Consider the following 13276-nt stretch of genomic DNA (forward strand, 5'->3'; position numbering starts at 1 on the left):
CGTCTCTTGCCACTGCCATGTAAGAAGTGTCTTTTTGCCCTCTGCCATGATTGTGAGACCTCCCTAGCTATGTTGGACTGTAAGTAAAATTAAACCTCCTTTTCTTCTCAGTCTTGGGTATGTCTTTATCAGCAGCGTGAAAACGGACTAATATACCATCCTTAGTTGGAAGGGAGCCAGAGGGGTCAGAAACATCCTTTATGGTGGAGGGGGCACTTTATATTGGTTGTCTAAGTCAGTTTGGGCTGCTAGAACATGAACACCGTAGACTGGGTGGCTTAAACAACAGAAATGTATTCCTCACAGTATGAAGGCTGGGAAGTCTAAGATCAAAGTGCTGGCTGATTTGGTTCTTGGTGAGGGCTCACTTCCTGGTTTGTGGAGAGATGCCTTCTCACAGTATCCTCGCATGACTGAGGGAGAGCTAGCTTACTCCCTGGCTGCTGCTTAAAAGACACTCATCCCATTCATGTGGGCTCTACCCTCATGATCTAATTACCCCCCATAGGTCCCACCTCTAAACACTGTCTCATTGGGGATTATAGCTTCAAAATATAAATTTTGGTGAGACACATACATTTGGTCCATAGGACTGACATCATCTCATTTTATACTCCAATAGCAGGAAAAAGAGAGTCAATTATCCCCACTTTACAGATGAGGAAGATGAGTTCTGAGACAGGGTAGAGAGGTAGAGTATAGGGGGAAAGAAGCTAGATGAAGGGTGTCATATCCCTTAATTTGTCCTGAGGTAGGGAGGGGGAGAGCTGGTAGCTATCACATGAGTGGTCACTACATGGACAGATTGTGGGGCTCACTTCCAGGGCAGGACTCAGAAGCACTAGTGGAGGGTCCAGTCCTGAGAAGGGACTCCACAAATGATGCCACTGTAATTATTGTCTGATCACCTATTTGTCGCACGTTTTCTGAGTACATCCTCTGTGGCAAGCACTGCTCATATGTTCTTTATTATCCTCATGGACACGACACCCCACTTGGCCTGCGGTGGCTGGAGACGTGGGGAGGAGTCATATCACAGCTTTAGACCCACTCTGGCATCGAGGTTAAATGCAACTTTAGGGCCAGCAAGTACAAGCCTTATTCTGCCGCTTACTAACTGCAGGGCCTGGTGTGGCACTTGGCCTCCCAAGGGAAGGTGCTCTTCTCCCCATTTTACAATTGAGAGGACAAGATATGAGAGGTGAAAATACAGACTTCCCTGACTAGAATTCATTCTCCCGACCACCATGCACACTAGTGTTTCCCAGAGGCGGTCCTGCAGGCTTCAGAATCTTGTGGGGTGTTTGGAGAGTGATTCCTGACCCCTCCTCTTACTCAGTAAATCTTGGCAGTGAGGCCCCAAAATATGAATTCTTCACAAGCTCTGAAGGTGATTCCTATGTGTGTTGGGGCTTGAGAATTGGCTTTCCTGCCTCCTCATTTCCAGTCTTTAAGCAGGGATCTGCACAGCAGCAGGCAGCAGAAGTAGCCAGCGCTCTGGAAATACAGTTGGCAAAGGCTCTGTCCCTTAAAACTAACAGGGAGAGAGTTACCTCCATGACTGGCATGACATCTGTGAACAAAGGAAGTGACAGGGCCACCAAGAAGTGCTGTGGGCCCGTGAGAGCAACAGAAGACCAGGTCCTAGCCTTCTCTGCTGAGAACTTTACCCATTGCCTAGGGAGAAGGAACTGGAGATGCCATCAGAGTTGTATCGTAGTTATGCTGGTAGGTTTCAATATTTACAATTTATATTTGTTATGAATGTGTTAAATTCACCGTTCCTTAGAGTACGTTTAATTATCCTGTCTTTGTTCTGCTTTTAAAATCCCCATTGAAAAGGCAAAGTAACATGTGCTTAAGAGGTCTTTAAGAAATACTTTGGTCAAGAACAAAATTTAAATTTAAGTAAAAGTCAGTATGCTTTCTAAATAAATGCAGTTTCACAACAAAACCTTTAGCCCATCCTCAAGCAACTATATGGCTGCCCCTAATTCCTCCTCTATTGACATTCAGGAGCTGCCAGGGTTTCTGTAAAAGTACCTGAACACAGTGGATCAACCAACAATGGCTCTGGGGTTTAGAGTTTTGAGCAGCAGCTCAGAATGATGTCTATCTGCCTTTCTGAATCACAGCCAACTTCTGGCCTCTCTGCACAGATTTGGTGCAAGAAACCAGCCATACCCACGCTCACACCCACAGCTTGCCCTGTGTCTCCTTCATCTTCGTAATTCTGCTCCCACTCTCTTCCTCTTCCTTGCCCCTCAGTTGCAACACTGAACTGACTTTATGGATGATGCTCAACAGTTTATTGTTGATTAACTGATTGATTCTGTTGCTATGGAAGCCATCAGATTCTAGTGCAACAGTGGGATTCCTTCCTGACTTTATGCTCGACAAAGTGCTGACTCTGGGCTTGCTTCTCCCAGCTTGCCACCTCCATCTGGATCAGGAGGAGCAACTGAAAGCAGAAGCTCCAAGAGAAAGGTGGGAATGTTGATAAACCCAGGTGAAAAAAAGCAACAAGGAGGGTGAGTGGCCCTGAAATGTGGAAAATTCCATCAGAAGCAGCCTACACAGTGATTTTAAGTGTCAGAGCTTTAAGATCAAGCTATACCTGGGTTCACATCTCACTTCCTCCACTTATTATGCTTAAGCTTAATTAAGCCTTTCAGCCTCCATTTCCTCATTTGTTAAAATTGAGATAATGCTGTCCTTTAGGTTGCCTGGAGAAATTATGAAATGATACAAGGAAGTCAGAAAGCAGAGTGCCTGGTACCTACGAGGTCCTTGCCCAGGCCAAGAGGGATGCGGGCCTCTCATTTTTTAAGGCTCTTAGATAGAAAATGAATAGCAACATATTACATAAATTGGGGAAGAGCTTTATGTATACTTTTTTGTGAATTAATCGTTTTTTTAGTACAAAAATATAGTGCAAGATTATAGGAATTCTAGAAAATATTAATTCAGGGGCCCTCATGATTCTGTGTCTAGAAGTTAGACACAACGTGTGAATGGTGAATATCTTCTCAGGAAATCTTTGTGATTTTATTTAGAAACTGTTTGAACATGACATCATAGTCGAAACTTGTGGTCCTTTGTGAATGAGCTGCCCAACATTCTGCCTCAATAAACCTCCCTGGACACAGAGTAAGTGTTCATTTAGTGATGGCTCACACCTGTAATCCCAGCACTTTGTGGGGCTAAGGTGGGTGCATCACCTGACATCAGGAGTTCGAGACCAGCCTGGCCAACATGGTGAAACCCGTCTCTACTAAAAATACAAAAAAATTACCTGGGCATGGTGGTGGGCACCTGTAATCCCAGCTACTTGGGAGGCTGAGGTAGGAGAATCACTTGAACCTGAGAGGCAGAGGTTGCAGTGAGCCAAGATCCAGCCTGGGCAACAAGAGCGAAACTCCATCTAAAAAAAAAAAAAAAAAAAAAAAAGAAAAAAGAAAAAACAATAATTTAAAACATCATCATAATATCTCCAGTGAAGCTGAAACCACCACACGTACTGCAGATGGAGTTTTGTCACTGCACACTGTACAATGATGGGGAGCCCTGGGGCACCTCCAGACAGCATGAAGGTGACTGACCTCCCTGTGGATTGACCTCCTAGACCCTGTGCGTCAGTGTGACTAGTGCATGCATTTCATGACTCAGTTCGAATGGCAGCTCCTCTTTGAACAGGACCCCAGTTGCTTACTCGTAGTAATGCCCTTGTGTGTACTCCAAATGCAGTTTGTTTATACATCTGTTTAATAACCACCAGATGCTTCCAGTGTTCCCTTTGCCCCCTTGGAGTTAAATTCCTCCCAACCCTTTCGGAATTAAATATGGCCACATGACTTTGATGAAGCAAACGTGAGTGAAAGTGATATGCTCCTTACGAGCCAATGCATAGTGTGCTAGGGTTCCTTTCCCTCTGCCACAGCAACCAGCAACAGCTGCTACGTCAGCCTGGGTCCTATTGTGAGAATTATATGAGTGGAGGCCATGGACATGTAGCACAAGCTTTGTTGACTAAAAACACTGAAAGTTGTGGGTTGTTACCATAGTATCAACTGACCTATACTGATTGATACATTCTGTTTTAGACTGACTGTATTGTGAAAATTCTGTTTATATGTTTGTCTGTCCTCATAACCAAGAATTTTTTAAGGGTACAAGCTGTGTCTTACTCATTTCTGATTCTGGAGCTCCCAGCACAGTGCCAACATGCAATCATATATGCATAATGGATGCTTATTAATATGTGTTGGCTGGACAAATAAACTTTAAGTGCGGTCTGTTTGAGGTATTGCTACATTCATTGATGGCTTCATGCCATTGCCACATCTATGCTTTTATGGAATAAGGTCTTCATATTCCATTTCTTTATCACTTCTTGTTGTCCTTTGGTATAAGAGGTCATCTACCACCACATCATGGGTTATTCCCACATCTTCAGCAACTCTCCATCCATCCATCCATACATCCATCCATCCATCCATCCGTCCATCCAGTCTTCCATCCATTCCTTTATTCGTTTATACATATATTCATTTATTCATCAAATATTGTCTGAATGTCCGCTGTGCCAGGTACTGTGCAATAGGCTAGGAATATGGATATGCATAAAATGTATTTATCTCTCTCTCCTCTCTGTCTTCCCTTCCTTGTGAAGGCACAGCAAGAAGCTCCAAAAGAAAGGTGGAAATGGTGGTAAATCTGCATGAAAAAAAGCAATGGGGACAGGAGACGAGGGCACCTATGATGTGGAAAATTCCATTAGAAGCAGCCTACACAGTGATTATGGGTATTGGTACTTTAGGCTCAATCTAGACCTGTGTTCAAATCTCAGTTATTTCACTTATTAGGCTTAACTTTAGTTAAGCCTTTTACTTTCTATGTCCTCAATTGTAAAATTGGAACCATACCTCTGCCTTTAGGTTGCTAGGAGAAATGAATGAAATGATGTGAGTAAGGTAAAAAGTAGAGTGCTTTCTACAAGCCAAGAAGTGACCCCCCAACAGATACCAAGCTCTGGACCTCCTCATGCCTTGATTTTGGACTTCCCAGCCTTTTTCAGAACTGTGAGAAAATAAGTTTGTTGTTTAAACCACCCAGTCTCTGATATTTTCGTTATGGCAACATGAACAGACTAAGGGGGAAAAAAGACAAGCAAACAGATGTGAAAAATGCATTATATAACAAAAAATGTTTATGTCGATGCCAAGTCTAGGTTGTTTTTATGAACAAAACCTTTCAAGTTTGAAAAATACTTCCCTAGTCTAATCATCTTGTTTTTCAGACAAAGAAACTGAGGATTTGCTGGGCCAGGGAAGCAGCCTTTTACTTAGAACTCTGCTAGATGACCTAGGGTGCTTGAGAATCATGAGGGTCTGACCTAACCCAAGAAAGACAAGCAGTTAGGACTAGCTCTCAGCCTAACCTTGTCAGTCTGGCTTTCCAGATCCGCTTCCATGATACATCACTGAGGGTTTTTGTGGAAATTAAAAGTCAGGGGCAAAACTGGTACCATAGAATGTGACTAGAGCAATATCTATTAACAGACTACATGCATGTCTAATGAAACACTCCTGGGGGATTTGTGTTCTCTGTGTGTGTGTATCAGCTAATAGGAACTCTGACTGTCATAGGGCCAGAATGCATGTGGATGTACCAGCGGCACCTACGTGTGTTGCAGTGGGAGAGTTTGTTAGGGCTTGGTTAAGCTGCATAGGCCATGACCTTCTTCCCTGTGAGGAAGCCAGAGTGACCTAGTGGATAGAGTATGGCCCTTGTCCTGGACAGATTTGGGTCCAAATACTGAGTCAGTCACTTAATATGAGCGTGCTGAATTTCCCCATCTGTTAAATGCGAATAACAATGTAAATTTGTGATAAGCTCCATTGAATAATTTACATAAAACACAGAGGCTAGCCTATGAAAATCCACACTATATGGCAAATTTTATTATTCCCAACATCATAGTTAAATAAGATAACATATAATCAGGCCAGAGGGTGCTCAAAACAAATTATTTATTATTTTTATTATCAATATTGTATACAAAGCATGACATTCTTAATAAACCAGCTTTGGGATGTCAGCAAGTTGGCAGAATAGAAGCTTTCTACTGTTATTCTTCTGCAGAGGCATCAGTTTGGACAAGTACTCATGAATAGTGGGAGTCTGGGAGTCCAGTGGAGAAGTTCCAGCACATTGTTGGAGAAAAAAATCTGAGAACAGATGCATGAAAAGAGTAAGAAGAACAGTTTTGGCCAGGTGCTGTGGCTCATGACTATAATCCCAGCACTTTGGAAGGTCGAGGTGGGAGGAGCACTTGAGGTCTCAGGAGCTTGAGACCAGCCTGGGCAACACAGTGAAACTCTGTCTCTACGAAAAATGTTAAAAAACAAAAACAAACAAACAAAAAAAACTTAGCCAGGAATGGTGGCATGTGCCTACAGTCCCAGCTACTCAGGAGGCTAGAGCAGGAGGATCACTTGAGCCCAGAAGTCCCAGGTTGCAGTGAGCTATGATTACACCACTGTACTCCGGCCTGGGAGACAGAGCAAGACCCTGTCTCTAAAACATAAAATGTACAAAAAAAGTTTCACATTACACACATCACCTCTCTTCTAAGGTGGCATAGTTCGGTGCCAAGAGACACCCCCACCCAGTCCAACTCCTCCCATAGGGGAAAGTAAGAGCGTAGTGAGTGACCATCCAGCTCTCCCAGTCATGCAAGGTGCTGCCAAAGAGGCCCACTTCTTTATTACCTCACCCATATTACTGAGGTGATCAGCAAATCTGACAGGTTGGGAGAGTCTGGGAGCAAGGAAGAGATGTTGTGTACCCTACTACCTTACTAACTGCTCCATAAATTCCATCAGGAAGATTGTCCATGAGCTGTTTGGGACACCTCATCTATGGACCCCCTCCACACCCAATCCACCATCATCCCAAATGCTCTGTGCACCTCATCCTCCTTCCCCAGGCCAGCTCCTCCTCAAGCCTATCCCCATGGATGGTAAGTGCATCCCATGCAGATAGCTGACTTGACTCTGCAGGATTAGGAGAAGGCATACAAAGTTGAGCGTTTCAGGGGACTACTCTGGAAAACAAATGGGAGGCTTTCAACACCTGATCTGGTTTTGTGGAATTGAGAGAGGCATACAATCTGAAGAATTCCCTGCCAAAAGGGAACAAGAAGTATGAAACAGGCACATTCATAAGAAAGTTTTGAGAGAGCCTCAGAATCCATAGCCAGGGTAACTGGTATAGGCATTTCTTTCCTAAAGTCAGTCAGTAAAGACTGAAGACAGTAATCGTTTTTTCAAGTGTGTAGACAGCAATACAAGACCTCGAGGAACATAAAAAATTAAGGAAACATGACACTACCAAAATAACACAATAATATTTCAGTAACTGATGCCCAAAAACGGTAATCTACAAATTGCCCGACAAAGAATTCAAAGTAATTGTTTTAACCATTGTAGCTCAGAAAGCTACAAGATAACCCAGATAAACAACTAAATGATATCAAGAAAACAATACATGAACTAAACTAAAAGTTCAAAAAGAGATAGGAGTCACTTAAAAAGAACCAAACAAAACTCCAGAGATACAGAATATAAGGAATAAAATTTTAAAATGCAATAAAGAGAACTAACAGCAGATTTGGTCAAACAAAAGAAAGAAACTATGAAATCAAAGACAGGTTACTTGAAAATGTTGAGTCAGAGGAGGAAAAGGGAAAAAAGAATAAAAAAAGAAGAAGAAAGCCTAGAAGATTTATGGGGTACCATCGAGAGAGCTAACATTCATGTTATGAAAGTATCAGAAGGAAAAGAGAGAGAAAAGGTTGCAGAAAATTTATTTGAAGAAATAGTGGCTGAAAATTTTCTCAACCTAGGGAGATATGTGGATATCCAGTACACAAGACTCAAAGGATCTCAAATAGGTTCAACTCAAAGAAGACTTCACAGACACATTATAACTGAACTATCAAAAATTAAAGAGAATTTTGATAGCAGCAACAGAAAAGAGTCTTGTTACATACAAAGTAATCTCTATAACATTATAAGCAGACTTTTGGCAGAAACCTTACAGGCCAGGAGAGAGTGGGATGATACATTCAAAGTGCTGAAAGAAAAAAATTGTCAGCCAGTAATACTTCCCCCATCAAAGCTGTCCTTCAGAAATGAAGAAGAAACAAAAGCTTTCCTAGACAAACAAAGGCTGATGGAGTCCATTCCCACTAGACCTATCTTACAAGAAATGATAAAGGGTGATATTTAAGCTGAAATGAAAAGACGATAGTAACATGGAAACATTTGAAAGTCTGAAACTCACTGGTAAAGCTAAGTCAAATTCAGAATACTCTAATAGTGTAGTGATTCTTTGTAAATCACTTATAAGTATAGTATAAAGGTTAAAAGATGAAAATATTAAAAATAGCAATAGCTATAATAATTTGTATAGGATGCAGCAAAAGCAGTTCTATGGGAGAAGTTTATAGTGGTAAAATGTCAACAGGAAGTTAAAATAAGTCTCACATAAACAACCTAACTTTAAACATCAAGGAACTAGAAAAATGAAAACTAACAGCCTTAAGTTAATAGAAGAAAGAAAATAATGAAAATCAGAGCAGAAATAAATAAAAAAGAGATTAGATAAACAAAAGAAAAGATGAACAAAACTAAGACTTGGATTTTTGAAATGATAAACAAAATTGATAACCTTTTAGCTGGACTAAGAAGAAAAGAGAGGGCCGGGCGCAGTGGCTTAGGCCTGTAATCCCAGCACTTTAGGAGGCCGAGGTGGTCGGATTACGGGGTCAGGAGATTGAGACCATCCTGGCTAACACAGTGAAACCCAATCTGTACTAAAGAATACAAAAAATTAGCCGGGCGTAGTGGCCAGTGCCTATAGTCCCAGCTACTTGGGAGGCTGAGACAGGAGAATGGCATGAACTCAGGAGGTGGAGGTTGCAGTGAGCCGAGATTGCGCCACTGCACTCCAGCCTGGGCGACAGAGCAAGATTCCGTCTCAAAAAAAAAAAAGAAAAGAGAGAGGACTCAAAATCAGAAATAAAAAGAGGAGACATTACGACTGATACCACAGAAATACAAAGGAGCATAAGAGACTACTATTAACAATTGCATACCAACAAATTAGATAACCTAGAAGAAATGAGTAAGTTCCTGAAACATACAGTCTACCAGACTGAATCACGAAGAAAGACAAAATCTGAACAGACCAACAATGAGTAAGGATATGGAACAAGTAATAAAAAGTCTCCCATCAAAGAAAAGTTCAGCACCTGATGACTTCACTACAGAATTCTACCAAATATTTAAATAACTAATACAAATCATTCTCAAACTCTTCCAAAAAATTCAAGAGGAGGGAACACTTTCCAACTCATTTTGCAAAGGCAAACATTACCCTAATACCAAAACCAGACAAGAAAACAAAATTATAGGCCAATATCTCTGATGAACATGATTCAAAAGTTCTCAACAAAATACTAGCAAACCAAATTCAACCACACATTAAAAAGACTGTACACCATGATTAAGTGGAATTCATCCCAAGGGTGCAAGGATGATTAACATATGCAAATCAATAAATGTGATATATCACATTAACAGAATAAGAAATTTAAACCATATAATCATCTCAATAGATGCAGAAAAGGTCTTTGGCAAAATTCAATGTCCTTTTTTAATGCCCTTTTGTTTTTATTTTTTTGAGATGGAGTTTCACTCTTGTCACCCAGGCTGGAGTGCAATGGCATGAACTTGGTTTATTGCAACCTCTGCCTCCCAGGTTCAAGTGATTCTCCTGCCTCAGCTTCCAGAGTAGCTGGGACTACAGGCACCCACCACGATGCCCAGCTTATTTTTGTATTTTTAGTAGAGATGGGGTTTCGCCATTTTGGCCAGGCTGGTCTCGAATTCCTGATGTCAGGTGATCCATCTGCCTCAGCCTCCCAAAGTGCTAGGATTATAGGCATGAGCCACTGCACCTGGCCCTTAATGTCCTTTTATGATAAAAAAAAAAAAAAACCTCAACAAATTAGATGTGGAAGAAATGCGCTTCAACACAACAAAGGCCATAGATGACAATTCTGCAGTTAATATCATACTCAATGGTGAAAAGCTGAAAGCTTTTCATCCAAGATCAGTAACAAAACAAGTATGCTCAATCTTGCCATTTCTATTTAGCATAGCACTGGAAGTCCTAGCCAGAGCAATTAGGCAAGACAAAGAAATAAAAGGCATCCAAAACATAAAGTAAGAAGTAAAATTGTCTGTTTGCAGATGACATGATCATAAATAGAAACACTAAAGATTCTATAAAATCACAGAACTAATAAGCATATTCAGTATACTTGCAGGTTACAAGATTAACATACAAAAATTAATTATGTTTCTATATACTAACAACAAACTATTCAAAAAAGAAATTAAGAAAACAAGAAAAAATTTAACAAAACTATTTTTAAAAGTATCAAAAAGAATAAAATACTTAGGAATATATTTAACCAAGGAAGTGCGAGACCTATAAACTACAAAACATTGATTAAAGAAATTGAAGATGACTCAAATAAATGGAAAGATACCCCATGTTCATGAATGAGAATATTGTCAAGTGTCCTTACTACCCAAAGTAATTTATAGATTCAATATAATCCTTATCAAAAATTCCAATGACATTTTTCACAGAAATAGGAAACATACACCTAAAATTCATATGGAAATACGAAAGACCCTGAGTAGCCAAGGTAAAAAGAACAAAGCTGGAGGCATTACACTATCTGACTTCAAAATATATTACAAAGTTATGGTGATCAGCACAGCATGGTACTGGTGTGAAGACAGACACACAGACCAATGGAACAGAGTAGAAAGCCCAGAAATAAACCTATGCATTTATGGTCAGCTAATTTTTGCTAAAAGTGCAAGAACACACAATGGGGAAAAGACAGTCTCTTCAATAAATGGTGTTGGTAAAACTGGATATCCATATGCTGAAGAAGAAAATTAGACCCTCATCTCACACCACATAAAAAGTCAATAAGAATGGATTAAAGACTCAAACATAAGACTTGTAACTATAAAACTACTAGAGAAAAACATAAAGGAGAGTTCCATGACATTTGTCGTATTTTTCAGATATAACTCCAAAAGCATAGGCACAAAAGTGAAAATAGACAGGATGGTATTAAACTAAAAAGCTTCTGAACAGCAAAGGAAAAAAATCAACAGAATGAAGAGACAACATACAGAATGGGAAAAAATATTTGCAAACCATATATCTGACAAGGGGCTAATATCCAGAATATATAAGGAACTCAAGAGCAAGAAAACCAATAAACTGATTTTTAAAATGATCCAACAACCTGAATGGACATTTCATGAAAGAAGACATGCAAATGACTGACAGGTATATGAAAAATGGGCATCATAATCATCAGGGCAATGCAAATTAAAACCACAGTGAGATATTACCTCACACCAGTTAGAATGGCTATTATCAAAAAGACAAAAGATAACAAGTGTTGGTGAGGATGTGAAGAAAAGGGAACACTTGCACACTGTTGGTGGTAATGTAAATTGATACTGCCATTATGGATAATTACTCTATGATCCAGCAATCCTACTACTGGGTATATATTTAAAAAATGAAATTGGTTTGTCAAAGAGATTTTTTTTTTTTTTTTTTTTTTTGTTGAGACGGAGTCTCGCTCTGTCGCCCAGGCTGGAGTGCAGTGGCCAGATCTCAGCTCACTGCAAGCTCCGCCTCCTGGGCTTACGCCATTCTCCTGCCTCACCCTCCCGAGTAGCTGGGACTACAGGCGCCCGCCACCTCGCCCGGCTAGTTTTTTTTTTTTTTTTTTAGTAGAGACGGGGTTTCACTGTGTTAGCCAGGATGGTCTCGATCTCCTGACCTCGTGATCTGCCCGTCTCGGCCTCCCAAAGTGCTGGAATTACAGGCTTGAGCCACCGCGCCCGGCCCAAAGAGATATTTGTACTCATGTTAATTGCAATATTATTCACAATAGCCAAGGTATGGAATTAACAAATATGGAATCCATTGTCCCTTAATGGATCAATAAAGAAAATTATATGTATATACACAATGGAATACTACTGAACCTTACAAAAATAAGGAAATCCTAACATTTGTTACAATATGGATGAACCTGGAAGACATTATGCTAAGTGAAATAAACTAGGTACAGAAATAAAAATACCGTATGATCCCACTTATATGTATAATTTTTAAAAGACATACTTAGAGAAGCAGAAAATAGAATGGTGGGGCTAAGAGCAAGTGAGAGTTGGGGAGATGTTGATCAAAGGATGAAAAATTTCAGTTAGATAGAAAGAATAAGTTCCAGAAATCTATTGTAAAATATGGTGACTACAATTAATAACAATGTATTATATTCTTGAAAATTACTCAAGGAAATCAGAGAGGACACACACAAATGGAAAAATGTTCCATGCTCATGGATAGGAAGAATCAATATTGTGAAAATGGCCATACTATCAAAAGTAATTTATAGATTCAATGCTATTCCCATTAAACTGCCATTGACATTCTTCACAGAACTAGAAGAAACTACTTTAAAATTCGTACAGAACCAAGAAAGAGCCCATATAGCCAAGACAATCCTAAACAAAAAGAGCAAAACTGGAGGCATCATGGTGCCCAACTTCAAACTATACTACAGGCTACAGTAACCAAAACATTATGTAATGATACAAAAACAAACACATAGACCAGTGGAATAGAATAGAGAACTCAGAAATAAGACTGCACACCTACAAACCATCTGATCTTCAACAAAACTGACAAAAGCAATGGGGAAAAGAGTCTCTATTTAATAAATGGTGCTGGGAGAACTGGCTAGCCATATGCAGATAATCAAAACTGGACCCCTTCCTTACATCAAATACAAAAATTAACTCAAGATGGATTAAAGACTTAAATGTAAAATCCCAAACAATAAAAACCCTAGAAGAAAATGTAAGCCATACCATTCAGAACATAGGCATGCGTAAAGATTTTGTGATGAAATGCCAAAAGCAGCTAGAACAAAAGCTAAAATTGACAAATAGGATCTAATTAAACTGAAGAGGTTCTGCACACAAAAGAAACTATCATCAGAGTGAACAGACAACCTATAGAACGGGAGAACATTTTTGTGATCTATCCATCTGACGAAGATCTATACAGAGTCTATAAGGAACTTAAAACAAATTTA

General features: G+C 39.9%; 1 long non-coding RNA gene across 4 annotated transcripts in view; it reads left to right on the top strand.

The window, feature by feature from the left end:
• Positions 1-1898: 1898 nt before the first annotated feature.
• The window catches only part of LOC117081651, a 72015-nt gene continuing 60637 nt past the window's right edge, over positions 1899-13276 (top strand). For 3 of the 4 annotated variants that reach the window (XR_004436231.1, XR_004436232.1, XR_004436234.1), the window contains exon 1: positions 1899-3150. This is a non-coding gene — a long non-coding RNA (uncharacterized LOC117081651). The remainder of the gene's footprint in view (positions 3151-13276) is intronic. The other variant, XR_004436233.1, reaches the window with a different exon arrangement.

The sequence above is a fragment of the Trachypithecus francoisi genome, unplaced genomic scaffold, assembly GCF_009764315.1.
Source record: "Trachypithecus francoisi isolate TF-2019V2 unplaced genomic scaffold, Tfra_2.0 Lachesis_group8, whole genome shotgun sequence".
Taxonomy (NCBI): Eukaryota; Metazoa; Chordata; class Mammalia; order Primates; family Cercopithecidae; genus Trachypithecus; species Trachypithecus francoisi.